Source organism: Syngnathus acus, chromosome 3 (assembly GCF_901709675.1).
Source record: "Syngnathus acus chromosome 3, fSynAcu1.2, whole genome shotgun sequence".
Classification (NCBI taxonomy): Eukaryota; Metazoa; Chordata; class Actinopteri; order Syngnathiformes; family Syngnathidae; genus Syngnathus; species Syngnathus acus.
This window is the reverse complement of record NC_051089.1, coordinates 18,023,059-18,044,597: the sequence shown is the minus strand read 5'-3', so window position 1 is coordinate 18,044,597 and position 21,539 is coordinate 18,023,059. Positions and strand designations below refer to the sequence as shown.

Sequence of the window (21,539 nt, the reverse complement as noted above, 5' to 3'; positions counted from 1 at the left end):
GTGGACTGCTGCTCGGAAGCCAATAGTATCGAATCTAGGCAGCGCCATCTTGAAAATTTCAGGTGCATTCTGGGAAAAAATGAACACGGATTCTACTTATATGGGCATGAGGCGGAGTCATGAACGGACGTATGGGCGCCAAAGCAACATCAGAGCATTATGGGATTTGTAGTACAAGCGATGAATGCGGTGTTACAGCGCTGCCGCCGTATAATACCGGCGGGCCAGCTCTAATATTAATTTGAAATTGCCTCGCAGGCCAAATATAATTACACTGGAGTTTGACACCTATGCTCTATGGAGTCCAGGGTCAGTCCAGGACAGAGCTCGCTCTCCTGGCCAGTTTATTTAGGCTCCCTCTGTCCCGGTCCGTACTGCCCCCTCTCGAGCAGACCATAGCATTTCTTTTAATAGAGCCCCAAACACGCCAGTACCCCAAAAAAATGTGATTTGTTATGCACGGCAGTGATGTAACGTAATCTTTTGTAGACAACTACATGAAATAATGAGATCGAAGAGCTTTTACCAAAAACATTTCTACCTTACCCCTCCGTGAGTCGTCACCTTATTGTGGTGGAGGGTTCTAATGATCCCAGGAGCCAAGTTGTCTTGGGCTTCATGCCCCTGGCAGGGTCACCCATGGCAAAAGGGTCCTAGGTGAGGGGCCAGACAAAGCACGGCTCACAAGAACCCCTTACGAAGACTACAATAAATGGATTTCGTTTTCCCTTGCCCGGACGTGGGTCACCGGGGCCCCCCTCTGGAGCCAGGCCTGGAGTTGGGGCTCAAAGGCAAGCGTCTGGTGGCCCGGCCTTCGCCCAACTGACCTCAGTTGTTTGTTGTCTGTCCATTTCTTGCGGCTTTGTAATGTTGACAGGTACACTTGTCTCCAACGGTTCCAGAACAAGTTGGATAAGGCTTGTACTTTTCTCCACTGCCTCGTGGAAAGGCCTCTGTCTGTGAAGTCTCCTGGAGGTGGTGGGATGCCGACTTTCTGTATTAACAGCATCGATGGTGTGAGGATGAATGGATTGTCTGGATCACTTGATACTGGAACTAGTGGTCTTGCATTCAGAATTGCTGTCACTTCTGCCATTAGTGTACACAAAACTTCATGAGTTAGGCGAGTGCTGTGATCACAGAGCATTGAATCAAGAATTCGTCGGGCTACCCGAATGAGTCGCTCCCGTGAACCCCCCATGTGTGAAGCATGAGGTGGGTTAAACACCCAGGAGCATCCTTGTTGGTGCAGGTACCGCTGCACCATGCCGTTTGGTTGATGTGCAATCAGCCCAAGTTCTTTGCAGGCTCAAATGAAATTTGTGCCGCAGTCTGACCTCAGTTGTTTGGCTGGTCCTCTAATGGCAAAGAAACGCCTCAACGCATTTATGCAACTTGAGGTGTCCAGTGAGGTAATCACCTCGATGTGAACTGCTGTGGAGCTCATGCAGCAGAATAGTATGACCCAGCACTTGCTCTTAGGTTGCGTCCCTCTGGTGCGTCTGGTGGAGACGTGCCAGGGTCCGAAGACATCCAGGCCCACATACGTGAAGGGAGGGCAGGTTGTAAGGCGCTCTACGGGGAAATCTGCCATTTGTTGTACCTGCATTCATCCTCTAAGTCTGCGACAGATGACGCACTTGTGGATAGTTGAGTTAACGAGTCGCTTGCCTCCCAGCCCAGCAGCTCGTATCGTGCCTTCTGTTAAATGACGGCCCTGATGCTTTACTTGGGCATGATGGTATCTAGTGAGAAGCAAGGAGACATGGTGTTGCTTTGGGAGAATGACAGGGTTCTTTTGTTCAATGGCCACAACCGCATTCTTCAGTCTGCCTCCAAGGCAGAGGAGGTCATCCTGTAAGACTGGGTTGCGAGAGCGTAGGCAGCTGTATAACGGAACTTGATTTCCTCTCTGCAGAGTTTCAAATTCCTTCACAAAGGTATTCCTCTGAACAGCTTTGATGATGACTTTTCTTGTTTGGGAAAGCTCATCGACTGTGCGAGATAAGTCACAGTGATGCCATCCCTACACTTGCCTGTCGGAGTCTTGAATGATCTTGCTATGTGAATCACGAGTGCGATGGCTCATTGGAGAGTGTCGAATGTGGAGAACCTTTCAAAGCGCTCTGTGCTGAGAACTTTCCCTTGTAGATGGTGATGCAGCTCTTCACAACTGGATGGACCTCTGCATCTGACTCCGGTGAGACTAAGCTGAATAATTGAGCTGGGTTTGGCTGAGTAGAGGGCTTGCACAGGAAGGTTGGTCCGTTGAACCACATTGTCTGTGTGAGTTTTGCTGCTGGAACCGACCGTGACACCAGGTCAGCCACTGCTAAGACTACAGCACACAGTTCAAGTCTGGGAATGGTGGGGTCTGATTGAGGGGCAAGTTTGACCTTTGCCATGGCAAATCCAACATCTACTGTGTCTTCTTGGATGGCTTTCAAGTAGGCTACGGCACCAATGGCCTTCATAGATGCATCGCTTAAGACGTGGAGTTCTACTCGTTCAGCTTTGGTTACGCAGATGTCTGCCCATGCTGAGGTCTACGTCCTTATGGCTTGTATGCAGTGAAATCGCTTGAGTGCCTGCTCACAGTTGTTGGGAAGCTGTTGCCGAGGTTGTCTGAATGGCAATGGAGCAACCCAGCTGTGTGAATCGTTTTTGTAGACTTCTTTGTCCATCATTTCAATGAAAGTTTCATCTTCAATTGAAGGTGCTAGCTAACCCGCTCAAGACTGTGGAGATGACAGTGGACTTCAGGCGAGACCCTTCACCACTTTCACCCCTCATTATCCGCAGTAATACTATTCACTCCACAGACACCTTTAAGTTCCTGGGAACCACAATCTCTCGGGACCTGAAATGGACCAGCCACATAGACTCTGTCCGGAAGAAGGCCCAGCAGAGGCTGTACTTCCTGAGACAGCTCAAGAAGTTCAACCTGCCGCGGGAGCAGCTGAAGACCTTCTATACTGCCATCATCCAGTCTGTCCTCTGTACCTCCATCACTGTCTGGTTTGGATTGGCCTCCAAACAAGACAAGCACAGACGCAACGGACAATCAGGACTGCAGAAAAGATAACTGGAATCAACCTCCCATCTATCCAAGACTTGTACCTGTCCAGGACCAGGAAACGTGCAAGTAACATTTCTACAGACCCTTCTCACCCAGGTTCCAATCTGTTCGAACTACTCCCCTCCGGACGGCGTTATAGAGCTCTGTACGCCAAAACCAGCAGACACAGAGACAGCTTCTTCCCCCAGGCTGTCGCTCTGATGAACTCACACCACTCTCAGAGTCTCAGTCATTGCTGTGCAATAACATCCTGCTCTCCACACCTTTTTTGAATTGTCTACATTATTTGTACTGTGTCCTCTCTGTTAGAGTGGTGCTCACTCTAACTTATTTTTGCAAGAACCACACGGGAGACAGTATGCCCTTTTTAAGCATTTGCAAATGGAGAGTCATTCGTCGCTGTGCGTACAGCGATGATCGAATGAGGTCTGACTCAGGCCTCTTGCAAGAGCATTTTTATTGAGAGAAACAGGGTGGGGGTGAGATTGGACAGGATGGAGGTCACCTCAGCAACTGGTTAATCAGTGCGGAGGGTCCCAGCTCATTGTTTTACAAGGTCGTGGAAACAGGAACTAGTGGAGCATTTTAGATGACTAACTAAGCAAGAATGTTTCCACACCATTTGGAAAGTTTCAACAACCGAATGGTTAAACTTTTCAGAGTCAAGGAAAGGTAAAAGGTTAAACAAAGTTAATAATTCTAGTCTACATTCCAACACAATCATACGATCAAGATAATCTGTAAACCCAAACATATCCCTCCTGTTTATCATATGATTATGCCAATCCCGATCAATCAAACATAAGTAAGAAAATATAATGAAGAAAGAAAAATAATAAAAATAATAATAAAAAAGATCAATAAAAAACAGAGATGACAGGGGACGGGTTGGGGATCGTGAAGGGTGATACATGATAAAAACAACAAACAATGACAGCAATAATTTCCAGTGAAGATGAGGTTTTTCCTCAATACTCCAGTCCAAATTTAGTGTGTATTAGTGAAAAACCTGCGGCAAGATGTTTTAATGCAGGAAAAGTCTCACACGGTCCCTCTGCCTGAGGTGACCAGAATGCTATCAATAAAAAAAATAACAAGAAAAACACAGAAACAGTACATCATTGTACCCATCACTTGCGAAGCATTTTCGATGGTCAAATCATTAAGTTTCTGTAAAATATGTACGGCTAAACAGCATCATCGCAATCATCTTTCCGCAGCGCGTCATAGTCATCACATTTGACATGTCTGATATGTTGTATTTGCACCTGTGCTATGGTAGAAGATAAAGATCTTGATACAGCAGACTTCAAACACGGGACAACACAGGTCGCAAATAAGCACAATAACACCAGCACAACAAGCACAGGAGTCACAAATTTCAACAGCAGTTGCAACCAGTTGCCAGAGAATAGCCATGAAAAGAAATCCCATTGATGTGGGACTTTGTCTTTTGACATGGCCCGCTGTAAGTTCTTCAGTGAATTCATGGCGTCGTTGATGTGTGTGTCATTTTGCCGGTATAGTTTGCTCCTAGTCTTGCCTGCAATTTTAGAGTGTATTTAGTGTTTCCTTGAGAGCTTTCTGGCCATTTGTCGAATGCAAGTGTACCACCATTGTACAGGTTAGTTAGAAAACCAATTTTGTTTTTTCTGTGGACTATTTTTATGTTTTTTGGAGCATGTGCTCTGGTATGCTAGCAGGCCTGCTAGCACTAGCCAGCTTTGCTAGCCTTGCTACCTGTTAGCCGTGCTAGCTACCATCAGCCTACACAGCAGCCCACCTACCATCTGGCTACTGCAGCCTACAGTAGCTACCACCAGACTACAGAGGCCCAGCTACCACCAGGCTACTGCAGCCTGGAGCCTATAGCTACCACCAGGCTACTGCAGCCTGCAGTAGCTACCACTAGACTACAGAAGCCCAGCTACCACCAAGGAGTGTCCTCAAATCTCTCCAACATGTCTCCAACGCCATCAAAACCGGTAAACTGCACGGAGTGTAAGCGACTGAATCAGAGGATATTCCAGCTTGAAACGCAGCTTGGAATACAGATTGAAACACTACATCAGATATGTGAAAATGACAAATTCACGGACTCGGTAGCAGCTGTGGAGCAGCTCATTGACGCTTATCATGTAGCCAAAGTAGCACCAAATGCTAACGGACAGACACAGATTGTTATAGACGGGGCTATCAACGTGGAGGCTCCCGCTACAGATCTGACCGACACACTTCCCTGGATATGTCCTAACACTACTGAACTAGTGGTGGAAACTCCCAGGATGCTCTCTGATGTTGTCCGTAACCCTGGATTAGCTGCAGAAGCTCCGACGACAACCGCTTACTGGCATCGCAATGGAGCCAGGCCAAAAACATCAACACCAGCTGTCAGCCCGAGAGGCAAACCGGGCAAGAGATTAGACATGAAAGCATCAACACTCACTCCTACACCTGATCTCCCACTACATAACAGGTATGAACTATTGGCAAGGGATGAAATGTTGGATAATAACTGTAATGAAGCCACAGATACTAATCACACTGCTAGCGCTAAGGCTAATCACAACCCCAGGAACAGTCCCCAAGCCATGGACAGGCCGAGGGCCAGAAGAAACTTTGCTAACTCCAGAACTGAACCACACACTCTCTTGATTGGAGACTCAGTAACTAAATTTGTTAAAATGCCAAAGACTGAAAACATTAGCATGGATAACACGACCGTATCTGAAATTGCAGAACTGATTCCAGTTATCTTAAATACATGCCCAAGAAATATGAGAATCATTATCCACACCGGGTCTTTTGACATTCTACAAAAGAAAACTGGGTCTGAGATTCTGAAAAAAGACTTGACCCTGTTGCTAAACATACTGGATGACCATCAGTCACAGTGTGTGTACATCTCTGGCCCCATTCCAACCTTAAACAAAGGAACGGAATCTTTCAGTAGACTTCTTGGCCTAAATACATGGCTGACATCGGAGTGCTTCAAACATGGAATACAGTTTATTGATAATTTCAGTATCTTTTGGAATTGTAAAGACCGCTTCCAGCCGGATGGGATACATCCAAACATCTACGGATCCAGGCTACTCAGTGCCAACATTTGTTACGCCGTTGGGACACCATATCAAAGACATGGTGTCCTATCAAAGATAAGAGAAGACAGCTGGCGACGCACAAAGGATAGCCCACCGAAGACGTCAGCACGCAATCACCCCCCCTCCCTCCTCCCAGGATCCATCTCCCCCCCTCCCCCCTCACAGGATTCCTTTCCCCCCCTCCCACGTGGACCATCAAGGACAGCACACACTCTCCCTCCTGCACACCCCCCTCCATCACATCCCACCTCACCAGACCCACTGCTCCAGATCACCCAAGGCAATCGAAGGATGTCTCTGTGCCTATCGAGGACCCAACGATCCCCCTGCCCACCTCCCCCTCAATCACAAATCCCCCCCACACCACAATCACAAATTAAGGAACTGGTTAAAGCTGCCAGTCAAACTGATGGACTACTAAACAGCAGCAACAACAGACGCTCAGGTATAAGACAAAGATGAGACAGACCCCATGCCACCTCTTTAAACATACCGGTAATATTAAACAGCCGGTGCTATGGTCAAACACATCGTAGTAACCATAGACCATCTGGTACTCGTCTCAGTAACCTTACATGTCTTAATGTCCAGCCAAAACCAGTCCCTGTTATTGAAACACAACAACTGAAATTAGCTCTTTTGAATGTTAGATCTTTGGTTAACAAATCTTTTTTGGTAAATGATCTGATCATTGAAAGGAATCTGCACTGTATATGTTTGGTTGAGACCTGGCTAAACAATATCAATGGTGTAGCAACACTGATGGAAGCTTGTCCTCCAAACTACAAGTTCCATCAGTCTGTCAGACATGAGAAAAGGGGCGGGGGAATAGCAGCTATTTTCTCTACACAGTTTGTGGGTAATAACATCGACCTTGGTGAATTCTCATCATTTGAATATCTTGCTCTTGAACTTAAAACAAAATTACCAGTACTCATTATCACATTATATCGGCCACCAAAATACTCATCATTATTTCTACAGGAATTCTCAGAGCTGATTTCACTTGGAATCACTAACTATGACAGATTAATTCTGAATGGAGACCTAAATATTCATATTAATAAAAAGAACGACTCCAAAGCTATAGAACTAGTAAACCTACTAAACAGTTTTAATCTTACCCAACACATTAATGAAGCCACTCACCAGCATGGTAACACTTTGGACTTAGTAATAACAACAGGAATAGACATTGATAATATCTCTGTATGTGAATTGCCTATCTCTGACCATCACTGTGTATTTTATAATGTAAAGCTAACCTTAACACAGACTAAAAGGGAAATTTTAGTTCAAAAGCGATTCCTAGATGAGCAGGCTGAAGCAGAGTTTTCTGATATTATGAGGTCATTTGAGCCATACAACTATGACTGCTCTCTAAATGACATAGTTGAACATTTCAATGGTATCTTGTTGTCTGCTCTGAATACTGTTGCACCGCTAAAGGTCAAAAGGAAAAGTACTGACAGAATCTCCCCATGGTTAAACAATAGCAATGTTAGGCAAACCAAGAGAGTCTGTCGGGCAGCTGAAAGAAAATGGAGGAAAACTAGACTCACAGTTCATCGTGATCTATACAGAGACGCCATGACTGCTTATAATAAAATAATATGTCTGGCAAGAAAGGATTACTTTTCTAAGATTATTTCAGAGAACACTGGAAACTCTAGAATATTATTCTCCACTATTGATCAACTACTCAACATTGCCCCCACACCCCCACAGTTCTCTGCATCAAAATGTGAAGAACTCGCATTATTCTTCACTAGTAAAATAACTTCAATTAGAGCCAGTATTGTTGACGATATAAACATAGATGATCTCAGTAAATCCTATAAAAATTGTGTCACCATGGGAACATTCACCTGTATTACATTGAATGAGCTTTGCAAGACTGTCACTGAGTGTAACTCCTCCACTTCAAGTATTGACCCTGTACCGACAGCATTCTTTAAGCGGGTATTCAACAGTGTCTCAAGTCATGTCCTAAACATTATAAACACATCCCTTCAAACAGGCATCTTCCCAGATGCCTTTAAAACAGCTGTGGTAAAACCTTTACGAAAGAAGCCCAACCTAGATGGAAATGTACTGACCAGCTATAGGCCGATATCCAACCTTCCTTTCATTAGTAAGATACTTGAAAAGATAGTTTCAGTGCAGATAAACTCGTTTCTGAAAGAAAACAATATCCTGGAGGAATTTCAGTCAGGCTTTAGAACATATCACAGCTCTGAAACTGCTCTTACTAAAATAATCAGCGACCTCAGACTAAACTCTGATGAAAACAAGGTGTCGATTCTTATCCTCTTAGACCTAAGTGCAGTGTTTGATACCATTGAGCATGATATCCTAATCAATCGTCTTGAAAGGTTAGTCGGTCTTTCGGACTGTGTGTTAAACTGGTTCAGAACATATATCAAAGGGAGAAAGTTCTATGTCAGCTTAGGAGAGCATGTGTCCAACACACATGACAGCCGCTATGGGGTTGCACAAGGCAGCTGCCTTGGTCCACTATTATTCTCACTTTACATGCTGCCGCTTGGCGACATCATCAGAAAGCACAATGTATATTTCCATAGTTATGCGGATGACACACAATTGTACATATCTGCAGAACCCAATGATGCTACACCTATAAGCTCCATCACCAACTGTCTTCTGGCTATAAATAAATGGATGAGCAACAATTTCTTAAAGTTAAACGAGGATAAAACGGAAATCTTGCTAATCGGCCCTAAAACAAAAAGAGAAATTCTGTTTAATAATTTGGGGAAATTAACTCCCTGGATTAAATCTGAGGTTACAAGTCTTGGTGTTATCTTAGATTCAGATCTAAGCTTCAAGTCCCACATTAAGACTTAGAGACTTAGACAGAACTTTATTGTCATTTTGTCAACACTAGGTGTGTACAAAACGAAATTTCGTTGCATACGGCTTTCAACAATGTAGTGGTATTAACAAGGTGACCAAAACATCATTTTTCCACCTTAGAAATATAGCCAAAGTAAGAGCGTTCATAAATCAAAATGATGCTGAGAAACTGATTCATGCCTTTATTTCAAGCCGGCTTGACTACTGTAATGCACTCTTTACTGGTCTCCCGAAAAAAACCACTGATAGACTTCAGCTCATCCAAAACGCTGCAGCTCGCCTATTAACCAGGACCAAGAAGAGAGAGCACATTAGACCAGTTCTAGCTGCTCTGCACTGGCTTCCTGTAACATTTAGAATTGATTTCAAAATCCTTCTCCTTCTATACAAAGCCCTCAACGGGCAGGGACCAAGCTACATTGCAAACTCTCTTGTTAGCTATATACCTCCAAGAACCCTGCGATCATCTGCTGCTGGTTTATTGGAGGCTCCCAGCAACAGCAGAAAGAAGATCGGTGATGCAGCCTTTATTAATTACGCCCCCAAACTATGGAACACACTGCCAATAGGTATCAGGGAGGCCAGGTCGCTAGATATTTTCAAAACAAAACTTAAAACTCATTTCTTTACCCGAGCATTTAACTAATTACGTTTTGTAAATTTCATTTTAAGCCTAATTTTATCTTTATCTTTATTTTATTTTTTACCTTTTCTTAAAGATATATTCTTTATTTTATTAAAGCGTGCTCCTATTTTAAACTTACTTTATTAATTGTGTATGCATACATTAATGTTTTGTTTTTATGTATTCATGTTTTTCTTTCATTGTTGTAAAGCGCTTTGAGCTGCATTTCTTGTATGAAAGGTGCTATACAAATAAAATTTTTAGGGCTGTGGACTCGGTCTGATTTTTGCACCGAGTCCGAGTCCGGCCTCTTGACCATGAGTCCGAGTCCGAGTCCGGCTGTCCATTTTTTCTGTTAATTCATGTGACTGCTTAGTCTTTATTCAAGGCTAATTTAGATCAAAATCTAAATAATTACAACAGTTTTGTGATGGCTTTGTCTTTATTAAACATATAAACGAATACAATAAACAGATACTTTCAAGTTTTAATCATTAATTACACCATTATAGCTCAGACATTTATCTAAACACAAATAATTAGTGACGACCCCTTATTTGGAAAGCGAAAAACCCATGTCGTACGGCGTCAGTACTATGTTGTTTTCAATAGAAACATGAGGAACTCACGTTTGCGTCAGTCAATTTTAATTTTTATAAAGGATTATTCTCATTTGATGTCTTTAAATTCATCCGCGTTCTGCCATTGAAGCGGGGTGCATTCAAAGACCAGTCGTACGTATGTTTTTATTGAAAACAACATAGTGTTGACGCCGTACGACGCCGTACGACATCGGTTTTTCGCTATAATTCGGTATAATTCGAGGTAGTCCACCCTCACCCAAAGTTAAGGTTTCATGGGAATATTATTGTCATAATTGTCTGGACCATATATGATAATTGTTTAATGGTAGTTATTGATAGATCTTGAAGATGTCAAGTTATAAGTGCATAAGACTATGTTGTTCATGCATATAGCACGTTCATTGTAAGAGGGGAAGAGATGTTGTGTATTTTGGGCTAACTCAAATTCCGTAGTAGAAAAACCCCGGAAGTGGGATGGGCATTCTGTGTTGTTCTGGTACGCCCTGTGAACGCACTGTGAGTAAGGAATAAAGCAGTTATCATTCACGTCGTTGTCCGACCTATTCTTGCTATCTAAGAACCTGGAAAATAGTAAGGATATATCATATATATCACGTGTCATTACGACGAGTTTGGTGGAGTTTTTACTGCTTCTTCCAACTCCTACCGCGCTGACTGTAACCTGACACTCTCTGGCTGCGTCTTGCCTCTTTTTTTTATTGTCGGACTCGGTGGACTCTGTCAAAATCAGCACCGAGTCCGAGTCCGGCAAAAATGACCGAGTCCGGCCTTGTCCGAGTCCCCGAGTCCGAACCGAGTCCACAGCCCTGATTATTATTATTATTATTTTCTCCTGGTATGTATGTGCAACAGGAAGTCCCAATAATGTGGCACACACCACCTTGTGCTGCCGTCAACAAGTCCAGAACCATACTGTTTGCAAGACCATCAGTCTAATAGCCTGAATCTCTCTATTTTGTCCATCGTTGACTTGCAGTGAGAGATTCACAAAGGATTGAAAACGATAGTTCAGAGTCTCGATGAAGAGTGATTGTTTTCCAACTCCGATCCAAGGAAAAAGCGCATGAACAACTTTGTCTACGACGGACCATACTTTATGGTCGTCTGGAACATTCGCACCCCAGACAGGGTCATGAGGGTCAAAGGTTGCAACAGCCCTGCGTTGACGTCCAGAATAGTTGTGTGCTGTCGTCAGCTGATGATGTTGTATCCTGTAGGTGTGGTCTGTCACCCACACTGGTGCACACACTCCTGTCCAGTTGGCGGGCAGCATCGGATAAACCTTGTGACCACAAAGCCACCAGCCATTCTGTATGAAGTAGGTCCCGTTTGATGGTGCAGCCATGTCGGTGGGAGAGCCCTCACCACTCGAAACGGCTCTCTTATCCTGACACTCAGCGGTGATGTCCAAAGCTCCCATCCATTTTCCTCCTGGAGAGCAGTCGTCGTTAATGCATTTGTGGGTCTCGTTACCTTGGATATAACATGTGTAGTTCACTCCAGCCGGTCTCTCTGTGTAGGCCACTTGCAGCAATGTTCGTCCTTTAACAGTCACATTGACATTTGTCCAGAAAAGCTGATCACAGGTACCGTCTGCAAGTCCAGGGCGGAAAGGGTCGGCATCACTGACTGTGACAGCACGGTGTTGATATCCAACTCCTCCCATGGATGCCATACATTTCGCTTCAGTGACATTCATTGCTCTGGCCTCCAAGTGAACTTGTGTGGAGGAAGGAGGAAGTTTGGAGCACACATAGCAACCCTCCTGTGTGTGTGATCTCACAGTGAACTTGACGTACCGGTACCAAGTGTTGGTTTCTTATGGGTTCCTGGGGTCCCATGACCAGTCCTCAAAGTTCTCATCGTGTGACCATCGTTTTCCACGGTCAACATTGTCACTTGGTCTGTTCAGATGAGTCCATAGACCATAGCACGCTCCAGCCACAACGCAGCAGAAGATCCATCTGGCATATGGAACCCCGTTGCTACTAGGATGACAGGGACACCAAGACATACCCTCTCGCCTAGCGGAGTGGGATCGTTTTTCGCTTCACCAACATTGAGACGCCCCACCCTAAACGATGAGGCCCCTGTGTAGTCAGACTTCCCTACCGCCCCGAAATGAGGGGTCCAGCACTCCCTGTAGCTTGCAGTGGCTGGGCCGTTCAGCGATTTTCACTGCGGTGGGGGTAGTCAGCAAGACTTGGAATGGTCCCTCCCACCGTGGGCTGGCCCAGTTCTTTCTTTTGATGACCTTGATGTAGACCCAGTTTCCTGGCTTGATGGGGTTGTCAACCTGTGAGGATGAAAGATCAGGCGTCAGTAAATTTGCATTTGACATATCTTTCAGTTAGAGTGTTCTGATCATATAATCTGCCAAGGACTGTTCTTCATCTGCTTTTTGCAAATCTGCAGGGAACACAGGTAGTCTATATGGTCTCCCATGGATGATTTCAAAAGGTGTTAGCCCTTCTGAAGTGGGAGTGATTCTCATATAGAGCTTCACTAAGTCTAGGCACTCTGGCCAAGATCTGCCTGTTGTTTCCATGCATTTTTTCAATCAGCTTTTGATAGTGGAGTTTGCTCCTTCAACCAGGCCAGCGCTGGAAGGGTGACAAGCACAGTGGTTCTTTAACGTTATCCCAAGGTGTACAGCCATGTTCTGTACAACTTGGTTCACAAAGTGTGGACCATTGTCACTGTAAATGGTTTGGGGATGCCATGAGTCGGTATGATGGCTTTGCAGATGGCCTTTGCCACTGTTAAGGCATCTGCACGTTTAGATGGAACTATTTCCACCCATTTGGAAAATGCATCAATCATCACTAGGCAGTATTTGTGAGGTCCACTTTGTGTGAGTTCAATAAAATCCATATGCATGATTTGAAATGGGTAAGACGGTTTTGGAAATGAGCCTCTCTTAGGTCTCATGTTTCCTTGTGGATTATGTTTCACACAGACAGGACATGCTTTACAAAGATTTTTTAAGTAAGCATCTAAACCAAAGGTCGTGAATTGTTGATGTATGATGGACCTCATCCCTCCTGTCGACACATGGCAAGGCCCATGCGTCGCAATTGCTGCTGCCTTGAAAAGTGATTTTGGTAAAACAGGTTTGTCATTGATGCGGTGGATATTATCTGTATCCACTATTGCACCTTTTGTCGTCCACATTCGTTTTTCTACCATTGGAGCGTTGCCCTGCATATCTGTCAGTATAGTTGTATCTATGAGTTGCGTGTCCTCTGAATCTATTTTAAAAAATCCATGGCCATGTCTCCCTGCTGCTGCTTCTTTAGAAATTTTGTCTGCTATTCTGTTTCCATTTGAGACTTCATCTGTGCCAGTGGTGTGAGCAGCACATTTACACACAGCTAGTTTAGCAGGTAAATGAATGGCCTGCAACAAGTCTTTTAACAAGGAGGCATGGGTAACAGGCTTACCGGTTGATGTTGTCATCCCTCTGCGCTCCCATTGTTTTGCAAAATAGAACAGAGTAGAAAACGCATACTGACTGTCTGTGTATACAGTGACTTCCCTATCTTCCGCTAATTGACAAGCTCTTGTTAGTGCAATTAGCTCAGCAGCCTGCGCTGACCTGTTGTATGGAAGCTTCTCTGCTTCAACAATCTGGTTTGGCAATTTCACAATTGCATAACCACTTTGATTGTTTCCTTTCGGACCCTTTGAACATGATCCATCCACAAACCACTTTTCCCCTTTGTCAAGTGGTGTGTCACTTAAATCTTGTCTGGGCAGCTGTAGATGTTCCCTAGCATCCAAACAGTTATGTGGGGTTCCATCCCCTGGCAACGGGATCAACGTTGCTGGGTTAAGGACTGTGCACCTCTTTATCACAATGTGTGGTTGTGACAGAAGTGTAGCAGTGTAGGATAGGTGTCTGGCAGGTGACAAAAAGTTCATCTTGCTTTGCAGTAGCAACACATCTACAGCATGTGGAACTAGCAGCTCCATTTTGTGAAAGAGCACCACATCTGCAGATTGTCTCACTGCAAGCGCTGACGCGCATACTGCTTGGACACAATCTGGCAAGGATTGAGCCACTGGATCCAATTTTTTTGAATAAAATGCAATTGGTCTTAGTTTGCTGCCATGACTCTGCAGCTACACTGAGGTCATAAAACCATTCCTGCAGTCTGCTGTTTGCACAAAGGTTTTATTGTAGTCTGGCAAGATAAGGGTTGTAGTTTCCATCAGAGCCTGTTTCAGCACTACAAAAGCAACATCTGCTACTGGTGTCCACATTATTTTTTCTGTCATTGCCATGGGGACTCCATGCACAATATTCAGCAGCGGTTGCGTCTTTTCTGCATAATGTGGGATCCGTGCTCTGCAGTAATTGCAGAGCCCCAAAAATGACATCATTTGTTTTTTTGTCTCCGGTTTCGGTGCATCTCCAATGATCTGCTTTAGGGTTCTCTGTATCTGTCTTCCAGAAGCTGTCAACGTGTGACCCAAATAGTTCACTTCCTGTCTGACCCATTGTAGCTTGTTCTTGCTCACTTTATTATTCCCTGTTTTGCAGAGATAGTGTAACAATGCTGAGGAGTCTTCCTTGCACGCAGCTTCAGTTTCAGAGGCTACCAGGAGATCATCTACATAAACTAGAAGTTGGCTTTTGTTTGACATCTGAAAATCAGCCAAACAGGCCATGATAGCTTGAATGAAAATAGTTGGACTACCAGCAAATCCCTGTGGCAATCTGGTGTACATATAACTTTGTCCTTTAAAGGTAAACGCAAACCAAAACTGTGAGTCTGGGTGAATTGGCACTGAGAAAAATGCATTGCTAAGATCAATCACTGTGAAAAACCTCTGGTTAGGTTTCAAAGTGTTTAGAAGTGTGTGCGGGTCATGCACATTAGGTGCTCTTGTCTGCACTGCATTATTCACTGCTCGTAAATCTTGTATCATTCGCCAATCAATTTTATTGGCCTTTCGAACTGGAAAAATAGTAGTGTTGCAAGGAGAATCCGAGCACTTCCTAATGATTCCTCCTGTCAAAAGATCACTTATAACAGGGGCAATCCCATTTATTGCCTCATGTTTTAAAGGATATTGCTTAACTCTTGGACGCCACTCTGATCTTGGTTTGATCTGCACTGGGGGAATGGACGTTAAAAGTCCTACATCAGATGGGCCCTTTGTCCAGAGTTTTTCAGGAAGCTCAGCCAATTCCCTCTCCTCCATCTCAGTCAAACAAACATTAACTAGTCAGGGGAGCACATAGTAAGTGCATGCCCTTCCAAAAACCACTTCACACACTGTTTGCTTCCACATGTCACAACTGGTACTGTAGCTCCACCTATCACCTTTGTCCTCATAATCAGTGACAGATTCGGCAAGTTTAATTCGGCAACCCACATCTGCCCATGTTATACTGTGAGGTTTAAACAATGAAATGTGGGGTACAGCCGACAACTTGTATTTGTCTTTCTGAGGAGCGGGCAGGAGCACAGCAGCAGCTGCAAATGACCTGCGATCAGTGTACAGAGCAGTGATTGTCAAGGTTACTTCTGTGTCACTGAGAAAACTTTCAATATATTCATCTTGTGGATCAGTGAGAATGTTCATGGTGACATGTAATTGATTACAAGTCATTTCTGATTCAGGTCGGGACAATTGTTTTTGAGCTTCACTCAGTAAACTGCTTGGTAGCTTGGGATTCCGTTCAGGAGAGATGTCATAGGAACAGCAAATCGGTTCACCTGCTTGTGCAGCATATGAATCTACATCTCTCACTCTACGTGCTCGCATGCCATCCTTTACTGGAATTATTGCAATTCCCAACCGAGTCATCAGATCTCGTCCCAGCAGGTTTATGGGACATTTTGGGGATAGGACAATCGAGACTGAAGCTATGACTCCCGTTTCATCATCTCTCACTACAACTAGATTGGAGATACTCTCCTTGTGTACCTGCCGATTTCAGCAGATTTCACCCAAATTGTATTTTGGGAGGCCTTTAGATTAGGGAGTTTAGTTTTTATTACGGTTTTACAAGCCCCGGTATCACACAAAAACTCTACACTTTTCCTCTGCCCCTTCCTCCACCCTTTGATTGGTTTTGTTTTGCAAAACGACACACTCTTGCAAAGTGTCCTCGTTTCCCACAGTTCCAACAGGTCTCTGAATCTGATGGGGATTTTGATTTATATAGCGGCCCGCGACCTTGTTTGCCTCTACCTCTTCCTCTGCCCCGTTGGGACCCTTGGAAGAAGACTGTTGTATCTTCATCTAGTTCATCATCATCATCATTGTCTAGATGAAATACATCAGAACCTTTGCCTTTTTTTATCACTTTTTCAGCATGTCTGGCCCACTGCATGGTTGTTGTAACACTAGCAGTGTCCACTTCCACCAAGTGTTTCCTCACCCAGTTGCCTATTTCAGGGCGGAAACCAGTGAGGAGTGCATTTTTAAGCTGTTGCTGATAAGCACTCTCAGCTGCATCATTGAATGGGATGCCACCTGCACCCTGAATTCTTTTTCAAATCTCAAGCGAAAATCATCAGTATCTTCCCCAGGCTTCTGTTTTATTCCTGCTAAATGACCATAATTCGCTCGTCTTTGAAATATAGTTCGCACTCTTTGCACAAGATCATTCCATTGTGCTGCATACTCCCCCTCCCAATTGATTTCCCTCAACGGGATAGGGAAAAGGCCCTTGGTTATTTCTACCTGTATAATTTCCTCTAACCTTTGCCCAGTCTTTTCCCAAGGAAGACATTGCAGCTTCTCCTGCCTCATGCCCATTCAGTCTATAGGAATGTATGATTCCAGCCATGTCTTCTGCCCATTTATCTGGGTCTTCAGCAACAGGGGTAACCCTTTCAACTGCTTTTCTTCCAAAGTCCATGGCCGAAAAACATATGTATGTGGAGGGTGGCCTTCCCCTACAATAGGGTTTGGCACCTGTATCATTGGGCACACATCAACATTGTCTAAATTTTGGGAAAATCTAGCAGCAGTGGTCAATCCTCTTGCTTGTACAGGACTTCTAATAATGTGACCCTGACCTTTTTTGTTGTTATATGGGGGAGGGTGCAGGTCTGTTAAACTTGGATACAAGTTTTGCATAGGAGCAGGAAGCTCCTCTTGCCCCTCTGCTAGAGCTGCGCCTTCAGCTGCGGCTTGAGCTGCAGCCGGGACAGCGCGCCTGCGCACTGTGGCCTCATTGTCTTCCGGCCTGACAAACATAGTCGCAGCCTCATCACTTTTCACCTTTCTATCTTTTGTCTTTTGGAATTGTTCTCTTCTCTCTTGTGAAGCTTTCAACCACACTCGCACAATTCAATTCTCTCTTTTCTTTCCTTTTTCAGTCCCTTTGTCTTCCTAGCCACACTCTCCTCCAAAACATCAACCACTATCTTCCACACTTCAACTTTCAACTTCCCTTCCACTCCATACTTTTTCTTCCACTTCGGCATGTATTGCATACAATCAAGAAATTTACTCGCCATGTACTTCACATCTCCCTCAAGAGCTAGAGATTTACCGTTTTTATTTCCCATCTTAACTTGGTATTTTAGGGTTTATACAATTTTTTTTTCACTATTTTTTTTTACGGGTTTAAATTGACCTTTCAACAAATTCTCTTTGTAGCCAATTTATCCTACCAGTCACACTCAACCACACAAACCCCAGCGCTTTTTATTTTTAGGCCTATCCAGGATGGGTGTAAAACCCTCCCAAACAGCTTGGAAAAAAAACGGACAAAAAAAAGAATCTACGCCCTTCTTCAATTAGGAAAAAGAAGCTCTGTTTTTTCTTAGCCCGTTCCTTCCATTGGGACTAGAATCCCAGCTGTTTCTTGGCTTGGAAAAACCAAAGCCGTATCTCATAGCCCGGACAAACCAAAGCCGTATCTCATAGCTCGGACAAACCAAAGCCGTATCTCTCGTGCACCTTTAACTGTTTACGTGTTTCACAACAACACAATCACACAACTTTAGGGCTTTAACTTACTTGTCCCCTGGTTCGTTGCACTGCCGGATCCCGTCAATGCACCTCTGTCAGACGAAGGCAGACCTAAGATGCTGGCCCAGCGAAGAATTTCCTTCCCAGGTCTTTCTTTACCAGGTCCGGCTAATGGACGCTGGCCCGTCGACGGTGTACAGCGTGCCGTCCTCCGTCGGCCAGATGCCGGGTATGAGAGGATCCCAGGTTTCGGCACCAAAATGTTAGAGTGGTGCTCACTCTAACTTATTTTTGCAAGAACCACACGGGAGACAGTATGCCCTTTTTAAGCATTTGCAAATGGAGAGTCATTCGTCGCTGTGCGTACAGCGATGATCGAATGAGGTCTGACTCAGGCCTCTTGCAAGAGCATTTTTATTGAGAGAAACAGGGTGGGGGTGAGATTGAACAGGATGGAGGTCACCTCAGCAACTGGTTAATCAGTGCGGAGGGTCCCAGCTCATTCTTTTACAAGGTCGTGGAAACAGGAACTAGTGGAGCATTTTAGATGACTAACTAAGCAAGAATGTTTCCACACCATTTGGAAAGTTTCAACAACTGAATGGTTAAACTTTTCAGAGTCAAGGAAAGGTAAAAGGTTTAAACAAAGTTAATAATTCTAGTCTACATTCCAACATAATCATACGATCAACATAATCTGTAAACCCTAACACTCTCTGTATCCATTGCTGCCTGGTCATCCTGGAAGAGGGATCCTCCCATCTGTGGTCTCTTCTCCAGGTTTCTCATTTCCCCTAGTTGGAGTTTTGAGTTTGGGAATTTCGGACCGATTATCAGGTAAGTCATTACACTCGGTGAGTGGTGGTAAGGGAATCATAACTCTTCCATTGAGGGACGCCACAATAAAATCTGAGGCCCTTCTGCCAACGGTTTCCATGATACCAAACATGTTTTCAGTTGGTAAGGATATGGCTTAGTGTGAATGTCAAACTTATCAAAGAAACTGGACTTGGCTAATGATCGGTTGCTTTGGTCGTCTAACACAATGTAGGCCTTGATGGCTTCATCTGGGTGGTCTTTTTGGTACACTCTCGCCAGGCATATCTTGAAGCATGACCGTCCGACTTGTCCCGTACCGCATACTGCTGTGCAGCTTGAGCTAATCTCACTGGTTTTCGTTTACCTCTTCTCCCTCCCCGCCATGCTGTGGCGAAGTCAAAGGAGTAGTGGGTCGCGGTGCTGGTCCCGGGTGCATAGCTGAGACATGTTGGGTGCTGTCACACTCAAAACACTTCACAATTGTGGTACAGTCCTTTGCCATATGATTGGTTGAACTACATTTAAAGCAGATTCCGTTTTCTTTCAGAAAAGTCTTTCTGTCGTCGAGAGTTTCGGCTCTAAAGGCTTTGCACTTCTTCAGTGGGTGGGGTTTTGCATGTATTGGGCAGATCTTACTCGGATCGTTGGAGACATTTGACTCTGAGTGAGTGACATTGATCTTGTGAACTGCAATGGGCTTCTTGATGGTTTTAGGAAGGGCGCTCCCAGTTCTGACAAATGATGTTGTGGTGGTGTTTAAAAAGGCAAACCTGGGGTCATTTGTTTTCTTGGCCTCATAACATACGAATTTTGTGAAGTAATCAAACGGTGGAAACCATCCTCCATTTGCTTCTTTATAGTTAGAACCAGCTGAGATCCATTTTTCCTGGAGTCCATAAGGCAGCTTGGTATTTATAGGTTCAATTGCGTGTGTCGTATCCAGGTAGGACAGCCCTGGTAAGTAGCCATCTTCCTTAGCAGACTGCACTTCCATAAGCAGGTCAGCCAGCTCTCGTAGCTTCAGATTTTCCTTGGCTGAAACTCTAGGAAATGCATCCAGGCGGGTAAAGAGGGCATTTTCAATTACCTCTGGAGCTGCATAACACTCCTGAAGACGTTCCCAAGCTTTCACGAATGCTATTTGTGGTCTTGCTATGTGCACGGCACGGAGACGTTTCATGTGGTTGCTAGATTATTTTCCAAGCCATCGCGTCATCAAGTCCAATTCCTCAGTAGCTGTAAGTCCAAGTCCTTGAGTGGCATTTTTGTATGACGACAGCCAAGCTCGATAATTTTCAGGTTTATCTTCAAACTCATACAAACTTGTATTTACTAAGTCACGCCGAGCTAAATATTGTGTTCAGTTGCAGACGTAGTTTGAGTAATTGTCGGCTGGGGGTTAAAGGATGGAGCCTCAATATTCAGGTCACTGGGCTGCGAGGTGAGAGTCTTGGTAATAACTCGGGGCCTTTCTCTGGTAAATGTATTCTGGCTGACTGACTCTTTGGCTGCTGGTGGTGTATAGTCTAAGTCAGGGATGTCAAACTCGTTTTTTTCGCGGGCCGCATTGTAGTCATAGCTTCTTTCGGAGGGCCATTATGACTGTCAACCCAAATAAATGTATGAGCACCTCATATTATATACAGTAAAAGCTACAAAACAAACTGACAAATAACTCGTTTTCAAATCAGACGAGTAAAAACTGGTCAAATATTTAAAAAAAAAATTATTAAAAGTGAAGACAATTTGCAATTCTAGTAATGACACGAATTTGATGTACAATTTGTCTTCGCGGGCCACATAAAATGATGTGGCGGGCCGTATCTGGCCCCCGGGCCTTGAGTTTGACACTTGTGGTCTAAGTCATGGTCTGTAAATTCCACATTGTTCGTGCTGTTGTATGGGAAAACAGGCAACTGATGGTGTGAGAACGCTTTGCGATCCCCCTGGATGAGCTGGACGAAGTGGCTGGGGAGAGGGAAGTCTGGGAGTTCCTCCTAAAGCTGCTGCCCCCGCGACCCAACCCCCGGATAAGTGGAAGAAGATGGATGGATGGATGGATGGATGGATGGATTTCTACCTTATCCCAATTTGCTTCTCTGTCAATGAGATAAACCCCATTACGCAAGACCATATTTACTTCTGTAAACAGTTACGTGACTACATTTTTGTGTGCAAAAATGTGAAGGACATTCGATTTACATCAGAAATTGCAATTGTTTTTGTAATGTAAACAAATACATAAAAAGATAGGACTTAACAACAAAATTCTGAGATGGGCATCATAACCTGCATTGTCAATGTCATATTGTCATTATAATAATGTCATAAATATTAGATCAATTACTGCATTTGACACGTTTTTTCCTGGAACAATGGGCTCAACTGCTGTATCAACAACAGTGATAGTCCCATAATCACAACCTTGTGTAACCTACACTTCATAGAAGTCATCAGTTTTCAGCAGAACAATGCATTTTGGTTAACAT

General features: G+C 44.3%; 1 protein-coding gene across 2 annotated transcripts in view; it reads right to left on the bottom strand.

Moving 5' to 3' along the window:
• Positions 1-21,539, bottom strand: part of dok4 (docking protein 4) — a 135,116-nt gene that overhangs the window by 113,125 nt on the left and 452 nt on the right. The window lies entirely within an intron of this gene.